This window comes from Carcharhinus amblyrhynchos, chromosome 6 (genome assembly GCF_965287045.1).
Source record: "Carcharhinus amblyrhynchos chromosome 6, sCarAmb.v2.hapA, whole genome shotgun sequence".
In the NCBI taxonomy this organism is placed as follows: Eukaryota; Metazoa; Chordata; class Chondrichthyes; order Carcharhiniformes; family Carcharhinidae; genus Carcharhinus; species Carcharhinus amblyrhynchos.
This window is the reverse complement of record NC_137329.1, coordinates 55609713-55626020: the sequence shown is the minus strand read 5'-3', so window position 1 is coordinate 55626020 and position 16308 is coordinate 55609713. Positions and strand designations below refer to the sequence as shown.

The 16308-nt window shown below is 41.6% G+C and overlaps 1 protein-coding gene and 1 non-coding gene across 5 annotated transcripts in view; one reads left to right on the top strand and one right to left on the bottom strand.

Annotated features, from left to right (window-relative positions):
- The window catches only part of LOC145343936 (activating molecule in BECN1-regulated autophagy protein 1-like), a 400132-nt gene that overhangs the window by 78694 nt on the left and 305130 nt on the right, over positions 1-16308 (bottom strand). The window lies entirely within an intron of this gene.
- LOC145344669 (U2 spliceosomal RNA) lies at positions 14404-14595 on the top strand. The gene has a single exon (XR_013886954.1). It is a non-coding gene; the product is annotated as a U2 spliceosomal RNA (small nuclear RNA).

Sequence of the window (16308 nt, the reverse complement as noted above, 5' to 3'; positions counted from 1 at the left end):
CACAGAAAGATACCCACATCAATGAGGAGCATTTAGGAAAATTTCAGCGTTGTGTATAAACTACTATATAACAAAGTGCCTCCTTCAAATAAAAATGCTATGTGCTAGGGCAGCATACTTTCCAATAACTGTCAATGCCAACCTCCACGCTTTTCTAGTGACAGACTCAATAATGAACAATTGCATTGTACCTATAAAGTTCTTTGCAGGGGGAGTGGAGTGTTCAACTGCAGTGCCTGGGTGACATATTTGCTATTCATTATTTGCACCTTGAAGCTTTTCACAAATTTTGAGAACAAGAAAAGTCATATTAACTGAAGAATTGCTACGTACAGCCAATTGTTCAGGACCTTTCAAAGTATTCTATAATCGATTCTGTTGTAAGTGTTAGTCTCATTGAAGTTGCTCAGTGAAGAAAGCCCACGAGACAGCCTGCCAATTAAAAAAGCTAGACAATCCTGTCGTGCTCGAGTCTATGCCTACATGTTTCAAAGTGCTCAACCACTGTTCAATCTATTTCAGGCAAATATCCAGCATTTAAGACACCATTCCCACCGATAGGTAAGGCTAAAAAAATACAGGGTACTTTGCTAACAATTGTTCTGTTTTAATATGTAGACAAAATTTCCTTTAATAATAGGAAAGAGGTGGCTAGCTACAAACTGAAAGAGGCTTTCAAAATAGCTATTATTACTGTATACATCCATCAATTTAAGAAAAATGAAAACACAGACAGCAGCCCCCATACTAAATCAGGGCCATGTTGCGAGCAGACAAGTCCAATATTATGTGGGAAAACTGGAAATAAGTTCAGTACATTCGTCAGTGATATCTTAATGGTCAGTCCATCACCATTTTAAATCCAGGTTTGAAATCTGTGTCCCTCATCAAACAAATGATCAACTTCACCAAAGACACTGCATCTATTGGGTGCATGCTATTTCTCATCTGATCTGTTCCTTGCTAGAATAGGATCTCCATGAGTCTGTACCAAATCTCTGATACAGCATCTTACCCAGGCCCAACGCCCGACTGCTCCACTGCCTTAACCCCACACATTTACCCTGCTAAGCCGAAGGACCCAGAGGAAACCCATGTAGATACGGGGAGAATAGTCACCCAAGGCTGGAATCTAACTGGATTCCTGACGCTATGAGGCTAACCACTGTGCCACCCAAACCAGCACAAAGCACAAGGAAGAAAGGACCTGATGAGGCCTTCAAAAGTTTCAGTTAATAACTGCAGAGGAAGAAATGCTAGACATTAGTGGCATTTTGACATTCCTGATCTTTAGCAATATGAACCTCCCAGCTATCTGGGGATACAATTAAATATCAGCAACTATGTGTCACTAAGTCATGTTGATTGTATTATAACAAATAGTGACATCTGATGATCTTCATAACGTTGCAACACACCTTGCCAGTATGAATTCATATCTTTTCGCTCTGCCAGGATTTAATACTTGTAGGAGTCCATGATCCTTGGAAACTATGAATCCTCAGCCATATTGATTTTGAGGCTGCAGCACTAAAGGACTTGGACAAATGATACTTGCACTTAAATGAGGCCAGTTAGGCAGACAGCTGGCTTTTCACCTGGTGATTCTAGTGGCAAGGCAACTGCATAGAGTCTGCATCTGATGGCACTGCTCAGGTGGATACAGATACTGTTCTCAACTGGGAGGTGTAAATGAAGAGAAGAATCATTCAGCAGCAGAGAATGTAGGATATACCAACAGGTCAGCCAAGCACGCTGATCTCAGCTGCAAAAGAAAGGAGAAGTCCATGTCAAACATGAGTGGATGATGTTGCAGGGCATTGCAACAACGTCTTCTTGTAGGGATAGAGTACCCAACTTCCTGGAACATCATGACCGTAGCTGTGCACATTTTGGACATCAACACGGCAGATACCAGCCTTAATGTGTCCCACTACTTGGCACCAAAGTGCTCTCCAGCAGACTGAGTAGCAGGAAAGTGAGATTTGGCTGAGAGTGATGGTGGCAGACGTGGGCACGTAAGTACAGACTCCACTCGAACCATGTAAATTTTTCACTCATTGCCATCCTTATCCTCCGACCAGCTCCTGGAAGATGCTAATGGCAAAAACATTGAGGATGATGGAACTGCTACTTTGAAGCCACTGCTAATGTGCGATCATTGTATCCAGAGTGGATGATGTCTTTGAGGAATCTGCAGCTGTCTGCCACTACCTGATGCATTAACTGTAGGCTCCTAAAACAGCATTGTTCTGAAATGTCAAGGAATCTCAGCCTCTGTCTGTACATCCTATGTGATAGGTAATCATCCACCAAGTTGCAGCTCTCTTTTGCTCCTCTTGCTGCTGTCCAGTTTTAGGCCCTTCAATTTTGTTTACTCTAAAGGCAGACAAAATGTCACTCATTCTGATGTGACTCAGAAAACCTCCAATGTATGGAACATAGACTCTCAGCAAAACAACTCTGAACAAACCACTTCCCAATGAGGGATGAAAACAGTAGCGAGTGCATCTAATTCTGAGGTGAACTACCATGAACTATTAGGTTTTGATGTTTAGCAAAACATTCTCCTTGTTTGCAAATCAGTTGAGTAACAATGTTAGCTTACCTCAGCATCAATAGTGATGTGCATTTCTAAGAGCAATTACAAAGGCATCTATTTTCTGGATATATTTTGCAGAACATTAGAAAGAAAGCCTGCAAGCATGAAGCAGTGATGACATGGATATGGAACATTATGCCTTTCCAAATGATAATGGAATTATACAAGCAGGTAGATAGATCAGCGTTTGAATGAGAGAACAATAAACATGTTGGGATAAAACCTTCAAGTCATCTTTCTCTTTCAGATAATGACCCATGGGCGTTAATTTCTAGCAGTTTTTTATTTCATATTTCTACCATTAGTCTTTGGTTCTAAGCTGGGGTTGTTTTCCCCAAAAAAATAGTCAAGAGGTGAAATGACAGAGGTCTTTAAAATTATGAACATGTTCCACTTGTTAGAGAGACAAAGGAGAAATTCAAGAAAAACCTTTCCCCAAGGACTGACCAGAATGTGAAACTTACTGCTATGAATACTTCAGGCGAACAGCATAGAAGCATTTAAGGGAAAGCTAAATAAATGAGGGAGAAAGAAATAGGAGAATATATTGATAGGAGATGAAGTATATTGATAGGGGGCATTAACCTAATGATCCAATGCTTCACTTCTGCACTTGAAGGTTCTATGCTTCTTCACCTGCAGCAGACTGCAAACTTCGGTCCTCCAAGCCTGTGCCAATCATGATGCCTTAACTAAAGAAAAAACCTTCTGGCCTTCTCAATCCATTTCCCTCTATTCTCTCCCTATTCATGTATCCATCTAGATGCTTCTTTCACGTTGCTAATGTGCCTGCTTTCACCACCTCCTCTAGCAGAGCATTCTAGGCACCTACAACTCTGTGTGAAAAATTTCCCCCACACATCTCCCTTAAACTTTCCCCCTCTCACCTTGATCCTGTGCCCCCTTGTAATTGACACTTCCACTCCTGAAAAAGGCCTCTGATTCTCCAACCTGTATATGCCTCACATAATTTTGTAGACCTCTGTCAGGTCTCCCCTCAGCCTCCGTCTTTCAGTGAAAACAGTCCGAGTTTATTCAACCTCTTGGCGACCAGGCAACATCCTGGTGAACCTTCTTTGCACTCTCTCCAAAGCCTCCATGTCTTACTAGTAGTGTGGTGACCAGAACTACATGTCTTCTGCACGCACAAGATGGTAAGGATTGGCAACATTAAAAAAGGAAACAATGGTTTATTTGTTTTTCCCAAGCCTGCATTTACGATCAGGACTTGTTCATTTCTTCCCACTTCTCAACTGATCGTAATAGGGCATTTTGTAATTTATAAGGATTAAAGTATTGAGGGAATTATTGTACTTTTACATGCTGATTGCAAAGAAGCCAGTCTGACGGGCTTTGATAGAACAAAGAACAGTACACCACAGGAACAGGCTGTTCGGCCCACCAAACCTGCTCTTGTCATATACAGACCAACCACCTGTATCATTCTATTCCGTGCCTGTTCATGTGTCCATCTAGATGTGTCTTAATTATCACTAGTGTGTCTGCATCAACCACCTCACTTGGCAGTGCATTCTAGGTGCCCCCCTGACCCTGCACATAATACTTCCCCTGCACATCTGTACTGAACCTTTTACCCCTTATCTTGAACTTGTACCACCTTGTAATTGTCATTTCTGCCCTGTGAAAAAGCTTTCAACTGTTCACCTTATATATGACCCTCAATTTTATTAACTTCTAACAGGTCACCCATCAGCCTCCATCTTTTCAGAAAGAACAATCCCAGTTGATTCAATCTCTCCTCGTAGCTAGAACATAACAACGCAGTACAGGCCCTTCGGCCTGCGATGTTGCGCCGACCAGTGGAACCAATCTAATGACCCTCTAAGCTAAACTTTTCCAATATTATCCATATGCCTATCCAATGACCATTTGAATGCCCTTAAAGTTGGCGAGTCATGGAGCTACTACCCTCCATACCAGACAACATTGTGGTAAACTTTTTGTGTATTCCCTGCAAAGCCTCCACATCCTTCTGATAGTGTGGTGACCAGAATAGGACACGGTATTCCAAATGTGGCCTAACCATTGATAACCTGTGAGAAACGACCATTGATACGTTCAATCAGGACATAACATTCCTGCCGTTTTCCATAGCTCTTTAGGCCATACTTAGTGAAGCAACCTGGCCTGGCGTGTTTGTTTTGTGGAAGTTGTTGTCAACAATAGCACTGTGTTTGTTTTGTGGAAGTCGCTGTTAATAACAGAGCGGTGGCACAGTGGTTAGCACTACTGCCTCATAACGCCAGGGACCAGGGTTCAATTCTGGTCTTGGGTGACTGTGTGCAGTCTGCACGTTCTGTGTCTGCATGGATTTCCTCTGGATGATCCTGTTTCCTCTTACAGTCCAAAAATGCGCAGGTTAAGTGGATTAGCCATGCTAAATTGTCCCTTATGTCTAGAGATGTGTAGGTTAGATGGATTAGCCATGATAAATGTGTAGGGGTTACAGAAATAGGGCAAGGGAGAGGACCTGGGTGATTTGGTCTATCAGAGAGTCAGTGCATACTTGATGGGCCAAATGGCCGCCTCCTGCACTGTAGAAATTCGATGATTCAAATGCCTCAGCTGCACTGAGTCTTGATATCAATGGCAGTGGAAAAACTAGTGCAGTTGCCCCAGTTGCACTGGATGTTCCAGCAGATCAGTTCCAAAAATCAATAAAAACTGGCATGGTGAGTGCACAATCATCTCCAAATGAGCCCATTTACTGGATTATTATTCATTAGTGCTGAGTGACGCAAACTGTGGCCAATTTTGGCATTAATCCAAATAGGCTTAGGGACGGAGCAAATTATATCTGTATATTGTAGGTGCACAATCATATATAAACGTATATTACAGACACCAGGATTGTTGAGATTTTCTACTCTTGACATTACGCTGCAAAGTGTAGACCAAACTCATGTCATGAGATCTTTATCTTCATTGCTTTCTATGCCTGATTTATAATTAACAGGCATAATAAAACATGTGGTGGAAAAACATACTTTTAGAAAATAAACTTCAATGCGACCCAGAAGCATGTCGAGTTGCTGTATGAGATGCATGGCATTGTGGGTTTTTCTTCCAAGGGCACAAGGAGGTGTAGACATTTTCTTATAAGGAGGATAAATTTATCCCAAGTTGAATTACACATCGGTCTTACTCACCTTGCATTCACCGACAGCACTGACAAATCCAACCAAAGCTATATATCTGTCAGCCTGGAAGTATTACCCAGCACAGAAAAACTCCTTTGGCTACTCTGATAGAGTCATTGAGTCATACAGCACAGAAAAGGCCCTCTGTCCCATCAAGTCTGCATGAGCAATAACTACCATTAGCGGCATGCCAATCCTATTTCCCTGAACTTGTCCCACATCTTTGAATGTTCTGATATTTCAAGTGCTCATCAAAATATTTTTTTAAAGGCTGTAAAGTTTCTGGCCTCTGCCACTTTCCCAGACAGTGCATTCCAAATTTCCACCATGCTCAATGATTTTTTTTCTCAAACCCCCTCTGAATCTTCTACCCCTTAACTTAAAACTATGTTCCTTCATGACTGAACCCTCAACTAAGGAGAATAGCTGCTCCCTACTCGCCCTGTCCATACCCTTTATAATCATATAATCTTGTCCCCCCTCAGCCTTCTGTAAAGAAAACTAGATGTCCATTGAGTCTCTTCTTCTAGCTCAGATGTTCCATCCAAGGCTACATCCTGGAGAACCTTCACTATACCCACACACTAATGCTATTATACCCTCCCTATTGTGAGGTGACCAGAACTGCACACGTACTCCAGCTGTGGCCTAACCAATGCTCTATACAACTCCAGCATTATCGCCTTGCTCTTATACTCTGTCTATGTCACACATTTACTCTTATTACTCTTATATACCTCTGTCCACATGCTTGATCACATTTTTGAAAAATTCTAACAAACTTGTTAGGCATGACCTCCCTCTGACAAAACCATGCTGACTATCCCCAATTAACCCATGCCTTTCCAAGAGGAATCAATTCTTTTCTTCAGAATTTCCTCCAATAGCTTCCTACAACTGACATGAAACTCACTAGTCTGTAATTTCCTTGCTCATCTCTACTATCCTTCTTGAAATTAGAACCACATTAGCTGCCCTCCAGGCCCCTGTGGTCAGAGAGAAATTAAACATTTGTGGCAGAGCCCCTGCAATTTCCCGCCTCATCTCTCATCTGAGTTTGGGGATTTGTCCATTTTTAAGCCTGTCAGAGCCTCTAGTATCTCCCCATTTCTTATGTCAAACTGTGCAAGTTCCCTTCAGTACCTTTTCTGTATCTATGTCTTCCTTGTCCCGAGTTGGAAGGTAGGTCTGCTGAGGAGCAGTGGAGGATCTTTAAGGAGATCTTTCTTGGTGCTCAGCAGAAATTTATTCTGATGGTTAAAAAGGACCGTAGGAGGAGAGGTAATAAGCCGTGGATAACGAAGGAGGTGAAGGAAAGTGTTAAATTAAAAGCAGAGGCGTTTAGAGTAGCTAAGAGTAGTGGGCGAGAAGAGGATTGGGAGAGGTTTAAATGTCAACAAAGATTGACAAAGAAGTTCATAAAGAAGGGTAGGAGAAACTATGAAGCTGGGCTAGCGCTTAATATAAAAAAGGATAGCAAGGGTTTTTATAAATATATAAAAAGGAAGAAGCTGGCTAGGGTGAACGTTGGACCCTTAGAGGATGAGAGGGGGGACTTAGTGGGAGGGGATGGGGAAATGGCTGAGGTCTTGAATAACTTTTTTGTTTCGGTCTTCACAGAGGAGGACGTGAATAATTTGCCGGGTGTTAGCGATGGAAAGGTGGTAGGACTGGAGGGCCTGAATGACATTATTGTTACTAGAGAGGCGGTGCTCGACAGAGTGGAGGGATTGATTGTGGACAAGTCCCCAGGACCGGATGGAATGCATCCAAGGGCTCTGAAAGAAATGGCGGCGGTGATAGTGGATGCCTTGGTGGTTATTTTCCAGACGTTGCTAGATTCCAGGGAAGTGCCGGAAGATTGGAAAACGGCTAATGTTACGCCTTTGTTTAAGAAGGGTGGGAGGCAAAAGGCGGGGAATTATAGGCCGGTTAGTTTAACGCCTGTTGTAGGTAATATGTTAGAATCCGTCATCAAGGAGGAAATAGCGAGGCATCTTGAGGGGAATTGCTTGGTAGAGCAGACGCAGCACGGTTTCGTTAAGGGGAAGTCGTGTCTGACAAATTTATTGGAGTTCTATGAGGATGTGTCTAGGGCGGTGGATAGAGAGCCGGTGGATGTGGTCTTTCTTGATTTTTAGAAGGCGTTTGACAAGGTACCTCACAAGAGGTTATTGCAGAAGGTAAGGGGGCATGGAGTTGGGGGTAGGGTGTTAGCGTGGATAGAGGATTGGTTGTCAAATAGGAGACAGAGAGTGGGGGTTAATAGGTGCTATTCGGATTGGCGGTTGGTGACTAGTGGAGTGCCCCAGGGGTCGGTGCTGGGGCCTCAGCTATTTACCATTTATATCGATGATCTGGAGGAGGGAACCAAGTGTATCGTGTCCAAATTTGCTGATGACACCAAGATTGGTGGAACGGCAAATTGCACGGAGGGTGTGGAGAATCTGCAGAAGGATCTAGATAGGCTGGGCGAATGGGTCAGGAACTGGCAAATGGAATTTAATGTTGGCAAGTGCGAGGTGGTCCACTTTGGTAGGAATAATGGTGGGAAGGACTATTACTTATGTGGCGAAAAACTGCAGCAGGCAACGGTGCACAGGGACCTCAGGGTCCTTGTGCATGAGTCGCAAAAACCCAGCCTGCAGGTGCAGCAGGTGGTCAGGAAGGCGAATGGGATGCTGGCCTTCATAGCGAGGGGGATTGAATATAAAAGTAGGGAGGTCTTGCTGCAGCTGTATAGGGCATTGGTGAGGCCGCAGCTGGAGTACTGTGTGCAGTTTTGGTCGCCGCACTTACGCAAGGATATTTTGACCTTGGAGGGAGTGAAGAGGAGGTTTACTAGGCTGATACCGGAGTTGAGGGGGTTGAGCTATGAGGAGAGGCTGAATAAACTAGGCTTGTACTCGTTTGAGTTTAGAAGAATGAGGGGAGATCTTATTGAGATGTGTAAGATGATGGATGAGATGGATAGGATAGAGGTGGAGAGACTCTTCCCGCTCAGAAAGGACAGTAGGACTAGGGGGCACAGCCTCAAGATAAAGGGGGGGCGGTTTAGAACGGAGGTGAGGAGGAACTTCTTCACTCAAAGGGTGGTGAATCTCTGGAATTCTCTGCCCGTTGAAGTGGTGGAGGCTGCCTCGCTAAATATTTTTAAGACACGGGTTGATGGGTTTTTGATAAGCGAGGGGATTAAGGGTTATGGGGAGAGGGCGGGAATGTGGAACTGAGCCACAACAGATCAGCCATGATCTTATTGAATGGCGGGGCAGGCTCGAGGGGCTAGATGGCCTACTCCTGCTCCTATTTCTTATGTTCTTATGAGTGAAGACCAAAGAGAAGTATTCATTTAACACCCTTCCAACGGCCTGTGGCTTGATTCACAGATTGCTCCCGGGTCTCTGACAGGCCCTACTTTTTCCTTGGTTAACCTCTTCCCTCTAATGTAAGATCCTTCACTAATCTATTATCGTGCCCTCTCTTGCTCTTCTAATTGCTCAAGTTCCCTCTTGCACTTCCCATACTCCTGTAGGGCCACAGCTGAATTGCTCCCTTTCTACATGTTAAAAGCCTTTCTCTTCTTCCTCATCCAGTCTTGAATTGTTGTAGGCATCCAGGGTTCCCTGAACATATTGCTTCTACATTTTGCCGTAAAGGATACATTTTGAACCTATAATCTCCACAGCTCCTTTTTGAATGGCTCCAACTGCTCCACTGTAGACTTACCTGCAAGTAGCTGCTCCCTGTCAACTTTGGCCATATCCTGCCTTACTTTAATAAAATCTGCCTTTCCTAATCCAAAGCCATCTTTTGCAGTCTATCTTTCTCCTTGTCAATAACAAATTTGAACCATACCATGCTGTGGTCGCTAAAATGCTCCCTCATCATCATATCAAACATTTGTCCACTTCTCTCCACAGAACCAGGTCCAGCATCGCATCATCCTTTATTGGGCCTTTTACATACTGGCACAAAAAACTTCCCTAGATACATTTCAAGAAATCCACCCCCTCTAAATCCTTAACACTGTGACTATTCCAATTTATATTGGGAAAATTGAAACTATAATTACATGATTATTACTCTTATATACTTCTATGAATTGTCTGATTTATTTGTTTCTCTATTTCCCACTGACTATTTGGGGGCCTATACTACACTCCCAGTAATGCTCCTTTTACATTCCTAATTTTACTCACAAAGCCTCGCTTGAAGACCTTTCCAAGATACCATCTCTCCTTATTGCAGTAATTGACTCGTTAATTAATAATGCTTCACCAGCTCCCTTTTTACACCCTCTTCTGTGTTGCCTAAAGATCCTATACCCTGGAATGTTGCGTTGCCAGTCCTGCCCTTCCCGCACCCATGTTTCTGTGATGGCCATAATATCACACTTTCATGTGTCAATCCACAGCTTTAACTCATCAGTCTTACGTACTACATTCGTAGCATTAAAGGAAAGACCATCCAGCATTGCCTTATTCTCTTGACACCCAACATAGATGAACCCACTCTGACTTGCTTCCTTTACTTTAGCACAATGTGTCTCTATTTTACCAATATTCTGTGCCCCCATCCCCCTGCCAGACTAGTTTAAACTCCTTTCAATAGCGCTGACAAACATACCCACAAGAATGTTGGCCCCAGTGTGGTTCAGGTGTAGACCTGATATCAGTTGCCAAATGCTCCTCAGCTATAGTCTGGGTCAAAAAGGGTGAACAGTTAAAAATATGAAAAATGATACACACATTGAACAACTCCTGTGTAAATTGTTCACAGACAATTCATTGTGTCTATTATACTCATTCCAATGGTACAATATATTCTGCATCATTCAGATTCAAGAATCCTTTTTGGAGTTGCAGTTATTTGAAGCTTATGATTTGTGATGAGCTGCAAGAAAATATTAAAGGAGAGTTTAATTAAGCATGACAATAAAAGCAACTGTTTATGAATTAAAAGCTACATTCTGCATTTGGAGACATGGCCTGAATTTTGTCTCATTTTTGTTTTTAGATATGCATTTTGGGGCTTCACTTCAAGTGCTGTCTTTATTTTTCAAAGCTGTGGGGATTTGAGCAAGAATTCTCAAGTCAACCAGGTGCTAGCTAATCAGGAAATGCAGTTTTCCCCTCATTGTTCACACAAGTGAACTTGTTTTCTGACAGCCTGTTGCCAGCATTGCCAAACTCAGTCTCCATTATTGTTGGCACAGGCAAGTTCACCTTTTCCTGGTCTGCATCTGGCACATGCTAGATGTGCTCCCTACAGATGAGGCTGACTTTTTGAAAAACTTCCTTTCTTCCCCAGCCACTTTGCTTGACAAGCTCACTTTTCTCAACTTATCTTCCATTTTGAAGAATTTTAAATAAAAGGAAGTAAAACACTTAAACACTAACAGGCATCTGAAACTTTTCCCAGTTTTGTTAGTCATTTCCATACTCAATTCCACAAAAAACCTTTAGCAATGATGGGTCACAACTCTGCAAGCTACTAGGCTAAGGACCAGAATCTGGGATGAAAGCAACAGAAGTCTACACCATATGAAACTAAGTATGTGCGCAAATGATACCCAATAGTGCAGAAGCAAATGAAAATGACGCCACAACATAAAGCCTTGCATGGTCAACAAATTCTTAACATCAACATAATGTCCTTTGTAATCAAAGGACACTATGTATCATGGTACAATAGAATAGATAAAAGGTTTCTACCATTCAATAGAGAAAATATGGAAATTACATGATTGATCAATGTGGATTTCATCTCAAATTGGTATCTGTAAGGAATTTTACTTGCCTTAGCCTGACCATTTTTAAAAAGTTTTCATTTTGGTTTGCATTTTTAGGGCACTATGACATAGTTTTCCAAGCAAACTGTAATCGCTTAATTTAGAATTTGTAATAAAATGTGATTTTGTAGGTACAAATCTTTTTCATGGACAGCTACGAAATTAATTCTGTATTGGTCAAAAGATGACTTTTAGCCAAAATTCCAGAAAAAAATCCCTGTTCCTCGATGAATCGAATGGTAATCTTGATCATCTATCCATGCCACCAGAAACGGGCTTCAGACAGCATACTGAACAATGCAGCACTCTCTTCATACTCCACCGGACTGCCATAATCTTGTGCGCCAAAGGGGAATGCAATCTCCACATAGCAGTTGCCATCCACCATGATATATGACTCTCATCATTGAGAGATGTAGATAGAAAGATAGCATGAAGATTATTACTCTCTTACTGGAGATGAAATAAAGTGTTATTAATTTCTCCCAATACTCTGACTGCGATATGTTTTGCATACTAAAGGTACTGTAAGTGCAAGGTAATGTTACCTGAACTCAGATCCAATGTTGAATAATGACTAGAAAAAGAACAAACTACTTTTGAAGACCACGGGGTCACTTTTGAAATACACATAAGATTACACACACAAACTTTGCTCACCAAAACACAGAACTGTCAGGCCACATTGGTCTTCTTTATTTCTGAATTTGATGCATATATCATTTCATGTTGATAAGAAATTTGTCACATTTTGGAAATCTTCATCTGGAATCTTTGTTCATTGCACTAGGTGGCAGCCTGTTCCAGAAATTAACTACTTTGACTAAATAGTTGCTCATTTAAAACAAAGTTCATAGTTCCTGGGCTGAATTCATAAATCCTTCTTCTCTTACAATTCTGTTTAAGGATTGCCACAATCACATTATTCTATAAATGAAGAAAGATTGCCATATAAAATCCTTTAACATGTTTAAATGGGTCAGACGTGCTGTCGTTTGGATGAGATGTTAAGCTGAGGCCCTGCCGCTAAAAATGCGGAGAAGTTATTTGGTGTCCTAGTCAACATTTTCCTTTCAATCAACATCACTAAAACAGATTATCTAGTTATTGTCACACTGTTATTTATGAAAGCTTGCTTTACACAAATTGGCTGTTGTGTTCCTTGTATTGCAATAGTAATTACATTTCAAAAGCACTTTATGGCTGTGAGGCACTTAGGGATGTGTAAGGCTCTAAGTCTTTTTTAAAACATCCAAGTATTGTCTGGCTTAAAGAAAAAGCTGCAAAACATTAATATATCTTGCAAAACTGCAGGAAGGAAGTGATTTATCACATCATCATTCACCAGCAACAAGCTATCTACTTGATTGACTTATGGTATAATCCATTGACATGGGGTCAGCTTGTGTGCATATAATGATGATACTCAGCTCTCCGCTCCAATGGCTGTCTTAATGCTTCCATTATTTGCATATAGATGGAATGATTTCCAGGCTTCCACTTTTGAGTGAATCTAACTTCCTACAGCTAAGCATAGGGAAGGTCAAAGTTGTTTTTACCAACAACTCTGCTTCCTTCTATCCATTCCTCAGTTACTCTTCCAGGTTGAATGAAATTATTTGTTAGCACAGCACCCTGTCCAACCAAGAGTATTCACAATCCTGCTTTATAAATGCTGCATACTTGCATTCATAACAATGACACCTGTTCACAGCAGAAATGCTCAAATATGCCTACATCATCTCCACATGTTATTACTTCACAATTTTCTTTGACAACCCCCAGGCTCCAGTGTCTTACTGTGTATAAAACTCTGCTGAAATCCTAACCTGCACCAAGTCCTGCTCACCCATTTTTTGGGCTCATTGTTTCTGAGCAGCAAAATCTAAAATCCTTGCCCTGATCTTTAAACTGCTCTATGTTGCACCTCACCGTATCGCCATGACTTCCTTAAGGAAGGCAGTACCCACCCCCTCAACTCTCCTTCCTCTGACTCAGAACTTTTTTGCATTCTCTTCCTATAATTCAGCACCTCTCTACCTCCCTTTCCTCCTTTAAATCTTGCAAACTCACCTATTCAGCCAAGCTTTTGATCACATAACCTCCCACCATTTGGCTGGCTAGCCATTTTGCTTGTAAAGGGCATTAAGATATTTTTCCACCAAAAGAGGAAATGCTGTAAAATCTCAGCAGGTCTGGCAGCATCTTAAGGAGAGAAAATAGCTAATGTTTTGAATCCAGATGACCCTTTGTTAAAACTCATATTTTTCATTTGGTTAAGGCACTATATAAATACACAATGTTGTTCTTGAGGGTGATAGTGTTGAAAGGCTGTAATTCAAACCCATGTAATTCAGGCTGTTTAAATGTAGGACCATTGCACACTTTTACCTGAAGATTAAGTTCTTTTCACCAACTTGCATCAAAATATTTCCACATACTAAAATAGACCCTCATTTTCAGCCCTGCAGCAAGGTGTTAACTCAATCAACCCAAGGCAGTACTAACAACAATATCTGAGACATCCTTGCTTAATGTCACAACTCTTGTTTTAGGCCAATTATATACATCTACAGTGAGCTGTTCAGATGGTTCAGCTGCCATCACTGCCAATGGGTACTGGATTGTAAGATCATTGACCTCAGCCAGGACAGTAGCAGCAATGCTGGTTTCATCCCTGGGTTGTCAACAGCCAGAGATTTAAATCCAAATCAATTGTGCATTGATTCCTGCTGGATTCCAGCAACTTGTGACAAGAAACGACTTGTGAATCCTTGGATGATCCGTGTCACTCTGCCATTAACTTTCAAAAACTGAAAAGCGACATCAACTTCTCCATGCGTGTCAAGATTGCTTCTTGGCCTTTTGGCTAAGATCAAGTGTAGTATCGACATGCTGCGCTTGGTTGAAGTCATTAGGTTACATTTCAGCTTCATCTGAAGCAATTTTTTAAAGCGGCATCTGGGCCTTTTGGCTAAGATGCAAATGAGATCAAGCCTTGGAGGAGGAGCTATGCCTATGCCAATCAGCTTGGATCATCTAGATCAAGCCCAAGACAAGAGGTGAGAGCCCTGTCTTGTCAGCTTGGATCGGGAATGTCTCAACTTGTTGAGACTCTGAATTGGACTTGATTGGATTGAATTGGAATAAAAACAAAAAGCTTTGCTGCATTTGCAATGTTAAAATAAGTTAAACGCAATGCAGAATGTTAAGATTGGCGCTTAATGATGCAAGGGCCCTGTGCATATTTCTGTAATGCCACTCAATCCTGGGGGTCCAGAAAGGAACAATGGAAACCTTTTCCTTAAGGTTTGAAAATTCCTGAAAAAATTCCTCTCCCTTGACAATTTTTCTTTTACTATTTTTCTGTATCTAATTTTACTCTCATTTTGAGTCTTGAACATCACTGATTCCATCCTTGCCTCAGCTCGTTTGCTAAAGAAATCCTCATTCATACCTTTGCACCTCTGAACTTGGCTATTTTATTTCAGTTTCCAGCATCTGCAGTATTTTGCTTGTATAGGCTATTTCAATATTCTAGTCACAGTATCACCTTACATCTTTCATAAACTTGAAGTCCTTCAAACTCTGCCACCTGACTCCAAGGTGTATTCAATAGGAAAATAAGGAGAAATGTCTTTATTCAGTGTGGTGGGAATGAGAAGCTTGCTTCCATTGAAAATGTTTGAGGCAAAATACTTTGATGCTTTTAAATTGGAGAAGAACATGAGAAAAAATGACTAGAATGATGTGCTGAAAAGCCGCAGTGAGAAATCGGGAACCTTATAGCCAGGACAGTTGAGGTGGTTGGACTGCTTCGGTGCTGCATATTGAATGCATTTCTACGTTGTCCTAAATTGCACAAAGTTCCATTCATCACTCACCCATGTGCTTGCTGACCTACAGGGGCTCCAAATCCATTAATGCCTCAATTTTACAATTTTAGTCCTTGTTTTCAAATCCCTTCATGGCCTCACCTTTCCTGAAACCTCCTCCTAACCTAAAACACTCCAGGAAGTCTTCCCCATCACCATTTTCCATTGATTCACTATTAACAGCTGCGTCTTCAGTTGCTTGGACCTTAAGCTCTGAAGTTTCTTCTCTAAACTACTCTGTCCATATCTGAGTCTTCATCGGTCTCCCCTTTTAAGACATTCCTTGAAACCTATCTTTTTGCTCAAGTTCGTAATCACCTAACCTGATATCCCCTTATATAGCTGGATACCGAAATTGGTTGGATGACAATCCAGTTAAACATTTTGGCAAGTTTTATTACGTTAAGAGAACTACGTGAAAACACGCTTTTGATGATCTTTATAAGGAGACAGACTGTCATATTGTTTAACAAATCTGCTGAGATTTTCCAGCATTTTCTGTTTTTGATTGCAATACCTACAACTCCTTCATGTACTGCAAATATATTGCAGGTAGTTAGACAATACTGGAGCTCTGGATGGGTGGGTGGTGGCAATAGGGGCTGGGAAATAGCTGTTTAGTTCCTTCTTGTAGCATTCTAAAAGAACAGGATGGTTTAGTTTTGTTATGAGAGTACACTAAATACTCATTCCTCTCATTATTCTTATAGCCAATGCCACCTTCTAAAGCTGTGTAGCAATCCAAAAGTCTCCACGCAAGATGTGCACAAGTCGTTTTTTTCTGAATCTACCATGCTTGCATGACCACGCAAAAAAACGCAAAGGGATCCCAGATCTAAACAAATCACACACACATTCTGACAAAAAGACAAGATAACA